Here is a 15622-nt window from a genome sequence, read left to right as displayed (position 1 = left end):
AAAAAGACAAGTCATCTATTTATGACAACATGAAATCAAATTTAGTGATCAAGGGAGCTTATTCATGCTACACTGCTGCTCAAAGGAGTTTGTTCCTCTCCTACCCTACTGTAGCATGTGAAAAATGAGGGTGCTACCTGAAATCATTGATCCAGTGCAACCACTTTAAAACTTCATCAATACAATGTTTTCTTGCCTTGTGCTAAGTTATCATGAAAAATAATGAAGCATGAAAATTCCAGCATTCATAAGCTGAGTTTTCTATCACTGATGGGATCAACAAGAATTTTTGGTACCTGCAAATCAGCGGTAGCTTCAAAGTTCAAATGCATGTAAGTGTTGACATAAGCTTCTACAACATCTTTCCATCCAAGATTGCATAGGACTATAATAATTATTGCCCATTAACTTTGAAAATTATCCTTTGCTACCACTTGGGAGTACATAATGATGTCATGTTTTGTCCCTCATGAAATATTGGTTCCATGGGATAAGCATGTTGTTTTGGTAAGTCTGTATTAGGGAATGTGAGTGATAGACACATATCAACCATTGCGGGATTAGATTTTGCTGCCTTGGGAACATAATTTCTTTTGAAAATTTGCATCCATGCCTCTATCATGTTGAGAAATCTAGGGCATCACTAGTTAGGTGATTTCTCTATTTATGATAATTGCTTGTGATAGTCTTTTTAATTCTTGAAATATTTTTTCTTGAGTTATTATCATGTTATTTTCATCAAGACAATTACCAAATCATGAACAATAAAGAGACAAGAGACACAGTATATAGGCTAGTCAACTAAGGCCAAAAACCTCTCACTCTTTGAGAGGAAAACCCAAATGAAATTCTTCTTATGGAACCTTCAATTGACTAATACCAAGACCATGAAAAATACCCTTGACACTAGAGTCCTCCCAAGACCAAGTCACTAGCCTCCTCTTCAAAGCTGGTCTTCCTCTTCCTCTTCTTGGCTTCCTTCAGATTCTTAGCCTCTTATTGTAGGTTTGTAACCCTACAACATAAACCCTAGATAATTTTCACTCCTTCAATAGTCTCCTTAAGAGAGAGACTCGTTACGCTTCTGCTCGGCTTCTTCTAGTGAATTCTTCTACCCAAATAGGATCACCTCAATGTTACTGCAATCCTTTTACCTTTTCTGGACAACTTCAGATCCGCTACCTTCACATGTGAGTGAGTAAACTAGCCCAAAACAGTCCATAATGATCTTCACTATCCTTCCTTCTTGCTTCGCTGATGTAGAGGCTTCTTCTAGTAGGATTTGCACACTTATGTGAGAGACTTGCTTCACCAAATTTCTTGCCTCCAATTGAGACCGAGCACTGCTATATATACTTGTTTTTCCATGCCCATTAGGTCAATATGATCTCTAGGGTAAGCTGACATTATCTCTCTTGAATCATCCTTACATTGTAAGCTAACTTGAGTGAGGGCTAGTGACAAGGTCTTGGAGGGTTACTTACAAAGAGAAGTATGACTCTTTACAATGTGTAACATGCCTTCATTACATGGAAATGAATCTTTTAGTCTTATGACAATATCCCTAAAGGCTCTCAATGGGAGCCTTAACTAAAAATAAAATCTCTTCGCAGTCTTTCTCCTTTGCATTGTATCACTTCATTCCTTCTTCTCATTGTTATTACACTGTCACTAGGAGAGTCTCAGTCCCCTTTTTTTTTTTTGTTGCAACCCTAGACACAATCCTTGGCCTTCATTGATCTCTTGTTTTTGTCCAAGATATCCTCTTTGTCTTGGTCTTCTTTTATCACCATTCAACACTTGATATAGCCCTTAATTATAACTGCCACTGTCTTAGAACATACTTTTATCCTTCGCTTAGATGATAGACTTAGTCCAAGAACCCTTAAGACATTTACACACCTGTAGTCACCTTCCTTCTTCACTGTAATACCCTTTTGTTCTGAGATTCGTATTGTTTTAGATCAGATATGTCTAAATTTCTTGATGATTGGGAGGTGAGGTTACTCTATATATATAGTGTCTTATGCTTTCCATTTAGGCCGACATGAGATCCTGGAGATAGGCCAACACTACCTTAAGGAGAATATTGTCCTTCTTTGAGCTGACTGCAAGAGAGATAGTGACAATGTCTTAGAGTGTAACTTTGACATGTGTAACATGACTTCATGACTTCTTACTTATATTCATAACAAGCCAACAAAACCTAAAGACATTAAGAAGAAGTCTTTGACCTATGAAAAACACTTCTTTCTCATGAAACCCATGATGCAAGGAATACAATAAATACATTTGTTTCTTCTTTTCATGAAATCATAATTATAAGTCATTATGAAAATCGAACCTAGTTAGCCCTTTCTTCAACAAGGGCAAGACCATAGTCACTTCCAACCCTTGTTTTCTACCCAGACTTGCTCTCTACACCTATGGTAGTCCTTTCTTGAGAGTCTATGCTAGTATGTTGCAATTCTGAGCTATTCTAGCCCTCATACAAACGTCAACTCTCCTTCTAATCACTGTGTCATGCTTCAAAATGGCTCCACAAACCCGCAAAAACCTTATTTGAGGACAATCTACCCATAAATAAGCCCCTCCCTATAAATTTTGAGACTTAGAGCACATTCAAAGCTACCATAAATCAACACTCCCTCTTAGCAAGAAATTTTCTCTAGCAATGCACCCTATTGGAGCATCACCTTGTTCCATAACATCTCTTTCTGTGTTGCTGATGTCTAACATTTTGTCCACCAACTACTGTGCAAATTCTTCATCTGTACTATTGTTGACCTTGCCACTACCAACACTGCATCCATATTACAACTCCCTCTAAAATTGTGCATCCGTGCTGCTATTGGCACTGCCACTGCCAACACTACATCCTTCTGCAACTGTTGCTGCTACTGCACCAACAATGTAAAATCATCCCAAATACTAAACTAACTATGTTCAGTATGATGCATCTCATTGCTAGAGTCTGACTATTGCTTGTCCCTATGAAGCCTCTGCATTGTTGTTGACTCTGCTCTGTGCCAATTGGACTGTTACCAACTCTGCTCTGAACTTCTCAGTATCTGATGCTCCTAGCCATTGCAACTGTCACTCTGGCACTCCTCTACATCAATTAACATTGTTCCATCCTACTACTACTGATTTGGGCTCCCGTAGTAAGGTATTGATCCAAGAGGTGGACTCCTCAAGGATCCTGCCCATCTGCAACAACTTTGAGGGTTTTTATTATTAAGCAGTAGTAATTTCTGAATACAATCTCTGGATGCCTTCCTGACAATCCAGTTACAGAGAATATCATTGACTCTTATCACTTATGGGCAATCCAAGCCCATAAGTGACTCTTGTGGTGCTCCCCCCTCCAAACATTAAACCCTAGGGCTTGGAGTACCTCCCAAGCTACTCAAAAATCAACACTCCCTCTTAGCGAGGGTGGTACTTCCAAGACTAGGAAGTAACTCATCATCATCATCACTACTTGCAACACTCACCCAACTCTTGGTGCTCATCACTGCATCAATCATTGTAGCATGAATTATGCCTCTCTCAAAAGTGTCACTGTCACTGGAAGCATCCTACTTCTATTTCTTCTCCTGTATCGTTTTCCAATCCCTCCATGATTCCTTCTTGGTAGATGTGGAAGCACCCTTGCTCCCCCTTAACTGCATGGTCTTCTTGGGCTGCAAAGTCTCTCTCTGAATCTACAAGCTTCCACTAGAACTCGACTCCCTCTGAGCCTCTGGAGCCTAGACCTTCTCTTGAACTTGTACTTGTACCTCTGAAGCCTGTACTTGCACCTGCTCCACCTGCTTCTTCTTCCCATGATCACTAGGCTTTCCCATTAGCTTGTATAGACCATGCTCTCTAAGTCCAAGCACAATACATGTGGAGCTAGAGCCTCTATATGTGAGTCCTAGTACAAAAAATACATCCTAGACTCACATCACCTGTCCTATATCCATCCTACATGGCACAACTTCAGATCATTGGATCTCCTTCTGACTCTTGATGCCCAACACCCTGTGAAATTTTTGAGTCCCATTCAGCTAGAGTCTCGAAAACCTCTTGTGACCCTGTCATATGTTTCGAAGCACCATTGTCCATGTACCATCCATCCTCATCGATAGTACCTTGCAAGAAATGAGAGATCATAGCAAAGTCATCCTCCTCCAATCTCCTGGTGAGAGCATCTATCTCAGCAAAAGTGGCAACACCAATGACTTACTTCCCTTTATTCTTCTCATCATCTCCCTTCTTCTTCATTGGACATCTCGACGAAAAATGATCCCATCTTGCCATAGTTGAAACACTCAACTTTACTCAAGTCATTCTTCTGCTTACCCTTCATTCATACTGAAAATGCCATGTCATCATCTAAAGCCCTCTTCTTCGGATGAAGATCCTCATCTTGCAACTACTCCTGAATGAAGTCGTCCCACAACCTATTCCACTCTGGAAACCTCTCTCTAGCAACAATCCCTTTGATGAAGGGCTTCCATTCCTTTGTGAACCCTTTCAAAGCCATCCTCACCATATCAGAATCTGAAATAGTCACACCAATGACAACAAACTCATCTTTGACCTTAGACAATCTCATCAGATACAAAGTCACTCCTTCACCCTGTATCATCTTGGTGGACTTCAACTTATCCTCCAATACCAGTACTCGGTTCTTGTTCTTAATCTAGAACAAATTTTGAAGATCCATCCACATCTCATGTGCAGTGTTCTTCCTAGACACTTCCAATTTTTTGGGTAGTGGAGGCCCCGCGTAATGGTTTTGGGACCCAAAGTCCACAAATTTTGGGGAAAAAGTATGGTAAAGACCCCATGAAGTGCGCAGAGCATGAATTGTAATGATTCAAGTCAAAGGGTTATCTACCCAAAAATAATGTGAAATAATAGGAAGTGAATCGGCCTGCCCATGGTCCGCAGACCATGGGAATGTACAAATAGAGCAAGGCTCTATGGATAGAAGTCAATCTTTTAGAAGTCTTTGTCTTGGATCTTGGTGTTATGGTTGTGTGAAAATAGTATTTTCTGCGTCTGTAAACCCAAGTCAAGGGTGTTGGTAGATAGATAGAGGCTCTATAGCTGTGTGCACAGAGGCCTGGTAGAGTCTGCAGTTGTGTGTGTAGACCCCTGCAACTGAGTCCGCAGGTTAGATCTTGTTGTATTGGCGAAGGAGTTGAATAAAGATAAGCTAGTTCTGAAATATTGTGTTGATTCTGAAATATTGTGGATCTAGTTAATTTCTAGTTTATATATCTATTTGATCTGTGTGCTTATGCTTATGTTCTCAGTTTATGAAAATCTATAACATTTCTGGGTGCGCAAAATGGTTATCTTTATTAAATGTTTGCTTAAAGACTGTAAGAAGTAGATCTGATCTATAACAAACTCATTAATAATAAGTATTAAGGAATTTCCTTGTTCCGGATCTACGCAGAAGCAGAGTGGCGCGAGGCCACAGAATGGTGCGCAACCCCTCTAGACCACATCAAGACATCCCAACGGTGCAGAAACTTGGTTCCAGCACCATCCACTACTACCTCGGGTGAGACCTCAGTTCACGCTCTGCGAGCTGTTGCCGAAAGGGCCGGTAGCTGCGGAATTTGTTTGGCTAATAACTCTTCCAAACCTAGGTTAGGCCACAATAAGCCAAAAAATGGTTCCATTGCCGGGACTGGGATCTACCTAAGGGATGTCTGATGTCGGAACACTAGAACCCTATAAAGAAAGAGCTTGAAGATTGGTTGGATCAGAAGCTACACGAGCTCGTGGTATAAGAAAATAGAAATCTGCGGATATCTGAGGAAAGGTGGTTAGATTGCTACATATACACAAAAATCCACGAGATCTTCTTCGCGTCATTCTCGATAGAACTGTATGAGTGTATAGCGAGGCTAGTTGACAGTGTGGGAAGGTGCGGACTTGATCAACCAATAGTGTGGACTCTATAGCTAGTGTGCAGGCTAGAAGTATCTGAAGGTAAGATCGCGAGGGTGGTAGATCATTGGTTGGATCAAGTAATAGGAGGGTTCATCACTGAGTTCACGATAGACACCACTATAAATTACAATGAAGCAGAAATGCTTTTTCTCCAAGGACCATGGGCTAAGTACATCAAATCATTGAATACTTGGATTAAAATGTTGTTATGTGAGAAACGAGTTATGCAAATCCATTGGTGTCTTGGGTAACGCGGAGTGGAAGAGGCTACCAAGGGATCGAAGGATTAGAAAATAGTCCCCTAATTTCATTGTCGCGAGAAAGCGAAGAAGAGATCACTGGGTTCTCTCCGAGAAGTGAAATTCGGTTGATAAATCAATGCATCCCACTGTTACCACATCCACCCACACCATCGCCCGCTTCACCTACATCAACCCCACCTTCATCAACCACATCCACACTTACACCACCCCCACCACCTCCAAGGGTTGGAATGGCAAATGTGATCAAGTTTCCTGTTTTTAGGGGTGTAGGAAATGAGGTGCTAGATCAGTTCTATTTTGTGGCAAAGGAATCATGTGAAGCCCAAGGAATTATGGATGATAACCTTAAAAATGCCACTTTGGTGAGCATGTTGCAGGATCGCGCATTGGCATGGTATACAAAATACTCTGGTGATCACCCGAATGTAGGAATAGTTGTGATTCAAGACGCGTTGAACAAAGAATTTAGTCGACCAAAATCGGAAATGCAGTCGATCATCGGGTTCAAGGAGATTGTGATGATGCCTGGTGAAACCCCATGGGATCTGGATTAGATATTGAAAAGTACAATCCATGAGGCGAACATGACGCTGATGGATGTGCAGCACTACACGTGGTTCATGTCGTCATTGACACCACATATTAGGATGACACTATCACAAAAAAAGATCTCAACCCAAGCTGAAGCATTGGAGACAACGATGAGGTTGCATGAAACTCTAACACAAGATCTAGGGTTGGGATTTCAGCAAATCCATGCACAACTACAAAACCTAAGCCTAGAAATGCAAAGTTTGAAACAAGATAAAGCACCATGGTTAGAAGCATGCGCAGAGGTATGGTGCATAAAATGTAAAGGCCAGGGCCATGATAAGGATCATTATCCGATATTCACCAACTACCAGGCAAGAGGGGACTCAATGCCATTGCAACCAGAGGCACAAGTAGGGTCGAGCATGGCGCCATTTCTCTGGTGCGCAATCTGTCAGGTGGGAGGAAAGCACAACACAGACAACTGTCATCTATTGCTGAAAATGATATAACCCCCTCAGCGGTTATTTTGCAATTTTTTTAGATCAATGGGCCATGACGAACATAATTGTTGAAGTTATGAGTTGCTGATGGAACGAACACCTGCTTATAGGATGCAGATTGAGGGGCAAGGTTAGGACCCAGCTGCAGTGATCGTGTGGGGCGGATTCTAGAGACATGGATGGGGACGAGGAGGAATGGGACCTGGACGAGGCCGGGGCAAATGGAGGACTTGGGCACTATGCACGGGATTGCATGAACCCGACTAGAACATGTTGCCTGTACTGATACCAATTTGATCATGACACAGTATATTGCCCCACACTAATTTCATAAATGTGGGAAACATGGGTGCTCCAGGCTACTCCCACTCAGAACATCTAGATGATGAAGATGAAACCACGCGAGGAGGATCCTAACGTGAACATGATGCTTAGAAGTGGTGCAACTACAGGAGAAGATAAAGGGAAGCAACCTGAGGAGGATGCATGCGTATGCAAGGCCCCTACAAAGCAACCTAAATTTGATTTTGGAGTGCACGAAGGAAACATTTATGGAAGATAAGAAGTTCTTCGCGGAGCCTTCTACTTCAAGTAGCAAGGATCAAACTCAACTAGAGTTGGATACTTCTGTGTTAGCTACCATCTTAGGGACATGTATGAAGCTACTACGGGACACTAGAATGGTAAAGGGATTACAATAATTGATAACCAGATGCGTAGGGTCTAGTGAACCACACATGATCAAGAAGCTAGGCAAGCATGCTTTATGCAAGGGGCGGGAAATGCGGTTGATTGCCCAGATTGGTGACTATGAGATGGATCAAGTCATTTTGGACTTAGGATCAAATGATAATTTCCTACCTAAACAAACATGAGAATGCATGGGTAGGCCCATGCTACAGTGGTCTCCTATTCAATTACGGATGGCAAACCAGCAAAAGATCATGCCCATGGGGAGACTGTTAAGGGATAAATCCCCCCAGGGTCTTAGGTTGATACCCTAGTAGACTAGAGGTTATCTATATAGAGAAACACACATTCCATACAACTATAATGCTAATATAAGCAAACTCTACGATAAGGGGTGTACCTGAGGTCCTACGTTTGAGAAGATCCTTCCAGGGTCCAAACCCTTCTTGGAGTTCCTTTTGCTCCTTCAACCTGCAAAACAATCAATTCCAGAATGTACAACAGTATATGGACTAAACATCATAAAGAAACCATATTCATATTATATTGAAAATTAGTTAGTTATGCAATTAAACAACCTTTCATATATGAATCATATCATAGATATCATAAACATGAAGAAGATTTATATAAGGAACAAAGACATGTGTTTCTTTTATTCTAGACAAATAAAGTACAGAAAGGAATAATTTCACCTGATTCGTCCTTTCACAGGCTCCAAGCGGAACCATCCTCCAGATCCGTCTAGTCCCAAGCCTTTAACAAACTCCTTACATGACTTACTCCATGATATCTCAAGTAGTAGATAGACATCAACACACAAGGAAACAAGGGTTTCCTGTAAAATGGGGAAAGTGTAGGAGGCACTAGGATCTTCAGACCTAGTCAGGGAAATCTCAGCATAGTCATCTTTTTCACTCTTCTCTCCTCCCTTAGGCCTTCCCATTGAAGCCTTTTATACTACTCCAAAAGTACTTTTTTAGTTGGGAATTCATTGGGAACAATTGGGCCACGGGCACTAATAGGTAATCAATAGGTGAAACCCGTGATCTCCAACCGAAATTAAGGAGATTTATTTTTTTAAGTGTTTTAATACATATACGCGGGTTGGGTATACACAAACCCGTGTACACATGTGTTTAGCTCAGGGAAATGTCGCGTGTAGGGAATAAAACATTGTTTTTTTTGTTTTGGACTAGGTTTAGAAGGAGGGGTTGCCCTAGGTCATGAGTGTTGGCTAGTTGAATTGTTTATGGATTAAACATTCAAGTACCACATTAATTGTCAACCTGGGAAAGTCTTTTTATTGCAAAGGCTACTGCGTACTGTATGTACTTAAATTCTAAAAGCATTAAAAAGTTGTAGTATACGTAATCTCTACGCTCAGTTATCGCAGTACAAATAAAATGAAAGCAATTAATTAAGATTACAAATCTGAAAAGTAAAATGATGGATGCTCTGCTGGCAAAGGATCAGGACCCTATCCTTCAGGTGAGGATGTTCAGCACCTGCCCCTATAACCAGATTGCTAATGCACACTACACTCCAGTTCACCGGTGAAAGATCCTTTCACACTTCAAACAATTAATGAAACAAAGTACTAGCAAAACAGAAATAACAGAGGTAATGCTTACAGAATCCAAACAGAGTATCAGCAAAAAGAAAATATCACACACTTACACACTTGACAGAAAAGTAAATGGGTGAATCTTGTGAGGAAGGTGGGCCCAGTCCCTCTGACAAGATTCCCCAGAACACAAAGACTAGATTAAGTGCTCAGAACAATCTTTTATTCATCTGCCAAAAGGATTCAAGTACAATGATGTTCATGCTTGCTGATGTCTCTCAAAATCTCACTTACAGAGTTCCCAAAAATATCCTCCTTCTAATGTAGATGTCTCCTATTTATAGAGGAGACATCTATTACAATAGATAATTACAATTCATTCAGTTAACCCATTCTATAAAAAATAAGAATTACAGTCCGCTGTTACAACAACATATTCTTTCTTAGGTTCTGGCTGTTACACAGCTGGTAACTGTCTTCGACCGTCTTCTTGGGATCTTCACATTCCTTTCCTGTTTCCCCATGCTGCTCCTGATTTAAGCAATGATAACTGTGTTCTACCCGCTTTAGATAGTTGTGGATCATGCCGCGTCAGCGTTCTTCAGATAGTTGCCGATTGTTGTCCAGCTGTTGCAAAATAGTCTGCTTTGGATGGTTGCTATTGCTAACTGTAGCAACTGCGTAGTTGCTTCTTCTGGTGTTGCAGCAACTGCGTAGTTGCTATTTCTGGTGTTACAACAACTATAAATTATAATTCCTGCAGGCTTAAGACAATTACTTGACAATTTAATCAGCTTTTCCAAAATAAATACAAAGATACTCGTGAATATGCGATGAACAATTAAACATATAGATATGCGGGAAGTTACTTCGTACCTTGGGGTGATTAAGTCATTATGCAATCAAAGCTTACAACTTATGACTCAAAAAGATAATATTATTGGCAAAAGTATACGGTCAAAATAGGTCAATTCTGGGTCCTAACATCCCCCCCAACTGAAGATATTGCATGTCCCCATGCAATGTTCATTCTGAGTCTGAATCGGAATACTGGGATGAACAGTGAAGATTACTCAGGTAATAGCTATAGGCAGTGACATCAAACTTCTGTCTGAACCCACATTTATTCTGTATCTGTCTCCATGCTGCTGCTTCTTCCTTGTTAGATAACCCGAACTGGCCCTTATATTATTCACCAGACAACCATAAAAGCGGAAATTTGAATCTGTAGCCGATCCAATTTTCGGCACAGTGCTGCATGCATCTAATATAATGCAGTACCCTTGAGAGTGCTACCTGTAAATTAGATGGATTATAAGGATGATATTCTTGCCTTTCTTTAGGGCGATTTTCCCAAAACAACTTGTTTGCCTTGACAGCCAAGGGTGCCTTAGTTTTCAGATAGTGCTAGCAGTCTTTTAGGACTACTGCTTGTAGTTCCCTGATGTGGTCTTTCATCTCAGAATTATCCACAATTGCTTGATGCTGTACCATGAAGGTAGCTGCGTTCTGTGGTTCAGCCCTAATCCATAGAAGGCAATTTTGTTCATTATGTTGAGCTGAAACAAAGGCGTTCTGCCATGTAAGCTGGTTGGCTAAAAAGGAGATAAAAGCTCTCAGCTGTATGTCGCCAAACACAGGTAGCATATTCATATTTCTTTCTTCAGAGACAGATTCATTATGAAGATAAAGCTCGCATAAGAGGTTTTGATCATTCTTAGGTGCTTCTGCGAATGTTCGCATAAATTGCTCTGACGTGACCACCTGATGAGGTCTTCCTTATTTCACAGCCTTTATCTGTAAGAATGCCAGTCTTTCCCTCAAGAATGTTCCGTATTTTAAGGAGGGTTGCCTTGTGACAAGTATTCTTTGGAATAATTCAAACATCGGGACAATCTGGCCTTTAATTCCTTGATTTCTTTATACTGGGTTCTACACTGTTCCAGTGCTTCCCAGTTCTTGTAAGCATGGTTGAACCATGTCCCCTTTTGCTGTTGGAATGCCTTGCCTTGTGACTGCTCGTATTCTCTCCACCATTTTCCTTTTAATGTTTGGAAACTATCTGTTTCTGTGCATACATTACTAACAGAGGGAAGCTCTGTTTGTGTGAAGGCATCAACGAGGGTAATCTGCTCTGTTGGAGTAAGCTGCGATGATCCAACATCCTTATCTTCATTTCTGACTGGCATCTCCTGCTCCTGTTGCACTGATTCATTTTGTTCTTTGGTGATTTGGGTGGGTCGGGGTGAATCTGAACCTTTCTCCTTATTTTCTTCTTCTTCTTCTCTTTCCTTAGTAGTCTGAATAGATCCGGGTGAGTCCAATTTTTCTTCATTTCCTCCTGTAACTGTTTCTTCTTCTTCCATAGTGGTTTGGGTAGGCCGGGGTGAATCTGAACCTTTCTCCTTATTTTCTTCTATTTCTCCCTCTCGTTCTACGACAGTTTGAGTGGGCCGAGATAAGTCTGTGTTTTCTTCATTCGTTGATTCTTGTACAACTATTTCTTCCATAGTAACTTGGGTAGGCCGTGGTGAATCTGCATTCTCCTCTTCCTTATTCTCTGCTTCTTCCTGCATGATTTCTGAAGAACTTGCTGGTTCTTGTGTGTCAGCAAGCTCTTCTGTTTGGTCCTGTGCAGTTTCCGGAGAATTTACTGGTGCAAGTTCTTGTGTTTGTCCTTGTGCAGTTTCTGAGGAACTTACTGGTTCTTGTGTGTCAGTAAGTTCTTCAGTTTGTTCTTGTGCAGTCTCTGGGGAACTTACTGGTTCTTGTGTGTCAGTAAGTTCTTCAGTTTGGTCCTGCAACTTCTCTAGAGAGCCTGTTGGTTCTTGTGTGGCAACAGGTTCTTCTTTCTGCACTTTTTCTGGAGGTCCTGTTGGTTCTTGTGTGACAACAGGTTCTTCTAACTGCACCTTTTCTGGAGAGCCTGTTGGTTCTTGTGTGACAACAGGTTCTTCTGACTGCACCTTTTCTGGAGAGCCTGTTGGTTCTTGTGTGACAACAGGTTCTTCTATTTCAGCAGAGGACTATGGCATTTCTGTTTGTGTAACAGCAGACTCTTTCGTTTCATCCATAACGGCAGAAGCTTCCTTCATTGGTTCTGCCACAACCTTATATCCTGCTTGAGCATATATTTCGCCACAATTGGCACACACATATTCGTTATCCTTGCTTCTTTCTGCCGCAGATGCCACTCGTGCTAAAATATGGAGGCTGAATTCTTTTTGGTATGCTTCCCTGACCCTTATTATTTCCTCCTGATAGTCCTGAATCTGAGATTTCAGGAATTCAATTTCTTTCTGCAAGGCCGGTATGGTGGGCTGATCTCGTGGAGCGGCAAATTCCCATGGAGGCAGAGGTTGTGCTTCATGATTTTGATCAGTATTTCCCACAGGTGGTTCTTGTGTATCACCTAGGGTAGTGGTTGTTTCTTGTGTTGCAGCCACTTGGTCACTATTACCTTGGGTGTCGACAGCTGGTTCTTGTGTGTCAGTTGTCTTAAGATATGATGTCACAAAGCTATGAACGCTCTTCATCTCAGCTTTTGAGGGTGAGGGAGAAGAATTTCGAGGACTAATGGGAGTGCGGATCCTTGTGATGATGGGCGGTGAACTGGGGGAATTAGGGGGTTCAGCTGCTACCGATGATCGAGTTCTTCGCCTCGGTAGGGAAGCAGGGAATTCAGGCATTTTTCTCTTGAGGTTGGTTTTCTTTAGAATAGGGACAGTAGCCGGAGTAGCAGGTGCCTTAGCTGAAACCCTGGTTCTTTTTCTTTTCAGTGGGGTTTTCTTTTCCTGCTGCCTTTTTCGTTTAAGCATGATAATAGGAATATTGTCCTTAGAGTCATCAGTAGAAATGCTAAATATGGGAGTGGAAGGATTGGTTCTATTGGGAGATGGGGTTGTATTCGTGGTTATTTCTACTGCGGCTTGTTCATCCTCAGCGACTTGCGGGGGTGTTTGCTGGAGTTGTTTAGGAGTGTTTTCTGCTTGCTGAGGGTTCTCTAGAGGAATTTGTTCAGGCATGTCCTCTGTTTGCTGAGGAGGTTCTTCATCTTGCTGAGGTGTGTCCTCAGCTTCATGAAGAATTTCCTCTTCATGAGGGATTTCATGCTCCGGCTATGGAATTTCTGCCTCTTGATGGGGATTAATAGGAGGTGGAGGGTTATTTAGAGCAAGAGCTCTATTAATTAGTAATTGGGTTAAGCGGTGGTGTTTTAGGGATAGAAGTGGATGCTTCGCTTTCATAGCATAATATGACATATTTTTGAGACAGCCCAGTAGGTAATATGGCATGTTAATTAACTGACCATTCCTCAAATGATTTAACAGGACAAAGTCATGTTGGTAGATTACCTGGTAACGGCCTTCACATGTTAGATATTGCTTGACAAACTCAGTGACTTTCGGCCATGGCTGAGGTAACGACCGCAATGCCACGCCTCTGCCCTTGGGCTCTACCCGCTCTCCTGGTTGGAGGAAATCCTGCTGTGCATTGAGAATCAGGTGCTTCCTGCTGAACCACCGTATGCCGTTAGTTGGGAGCCCAGTAGCTTGGGCTATGAATTCCTCTATGACTGGAATTTGGACTCCCTGGACAACAGAGAATCCATCTGTTAAGTTGCATGCGAATTCCAGAACTTGCTGCTCGTCAAAATCCGGGAGTCTGCTGAAGTAGTCTACCCATCCTGCTCGCAAGAAGATTTGATAAATCTCCGGGAAGAGTTCCAGGACTGCTGTCGTGCCGGGTTCATGAGTAATGAGGGTTCCTCCCATAGCTATTGTTTTAGTAAACATCAGAGTCCAGAGCCGATCCTCCGCTTACAGTTCAGAGTGGAACATCACAAATGGTGGCATGCCGAGATCGGGTAGCTTTTACATAATACCGGGAGAGGTAAGGGTGGCGGTAGTTAGCGTAATATGCCATTATTAGAGTTGCTTTGGTAATCCCCCCCTTCCTACGTGTTAATGACATGATTGGAAGTACCATCCTATCAACCTTTCCGCATTATATAATATTTAATGTTCACACATAACCATTCGTACCTTCGTATTTACCTTTTTTGATCGCTGCGTCAAAAGGTGTTTTCTTGTCTTGTGCTGGATCGTAATGATTACTGCGGATCTTCAAGCATGGGAATACCGGTGATTTGTGATGATAACGACGGTAAGTGATGGTGGGATGTTGTAATTATCACAAAAAGTGGTAGATTTGTTTCTTGCGGTTGAAGTGATAAGACTAATGTTTTGGTACATGAGGGAATATACTGAAAAGATACTCCGGGGTCGGGAAGCGGTGTTGTAGTACCGGAATTGGTGTTGTAGCAACAGAAAATTGCTGTTGTAGCAACAGAAAATTGCTGTTGTAGCAACAAGGAATGATATTATAGCTTTGGAAACGAAAGACGTTTGCAAAACGGGAGATGTATGGGAATGTTGTTGCAGCAACAGAAACGGTGTCGTGACAATAGAAATGGTGTTAGAACAACAGGGAATGGTGTTGCAGCAACAGGAATTATGTTGGGACAACAGGGAATGGTGTTGCAGCAACAGGAATTATGTTGGGACAACAGGGAATAGTGTTGCAGCAACGGGAATGATATTGCAACATCAGTAGTGGTGTTGCACAACAGTGGATGGTGTTGCAGCAACAGGGAATGGTGTTGCAGCAACAAGGAACGGTGTTGCAGCAACAGGAAATGGTGTTACAGCAACAGGAGTTCCGCATCCATAAAATAATTCCCTTGAAGCCTTTGTTCTCAGCTACTTCTCAGGCCAAAATCTGCAAAATACTGAAATGTAATATCGTGATCCTTGGCAAGATTTATTAGTTCTTAAATAAAATAAAAGAATATCTAACCTAAAAAAAAAATAGAAATTCAAGTGCTTTGAGGGGCTGCAAGTTCCCCTAGAAAAGAATATTGTCTTATTGTCATACAAGTGGCTTTAAAGTCTTCTTTGGAAACCGGTCGCTAGTATAGCCGAAGTCGGTAGACATTCACTAACAGTGGTGTTCTGCTCCCATCAATTGTCAATAGTCTAACTGTTCCATTTGGGAAAACAACGTCCACTTCGTACGGCCCTAACCACCTTGTTCTTAGTTTCCCTTGA

This window comes from Pinus tabuliformis, chromosome 2_1 (assembly GCF_031772625.1).
Source record: "Pinus tabuliformis cultivar Carrire ecotype Pingquan chromosome 2_1, CPIR1, whole genome shotgun sequence".
In the NCBI taxonomy this organism is placed as follows: Eukaryota; Viridiplantae; Streptophyta; class Pinopsida; order Pinales; family Pinaceae; genus Pinus; species Pinus tabuliformis.
Note: the sequence above shows the minus strand (reverse complement) of the source record.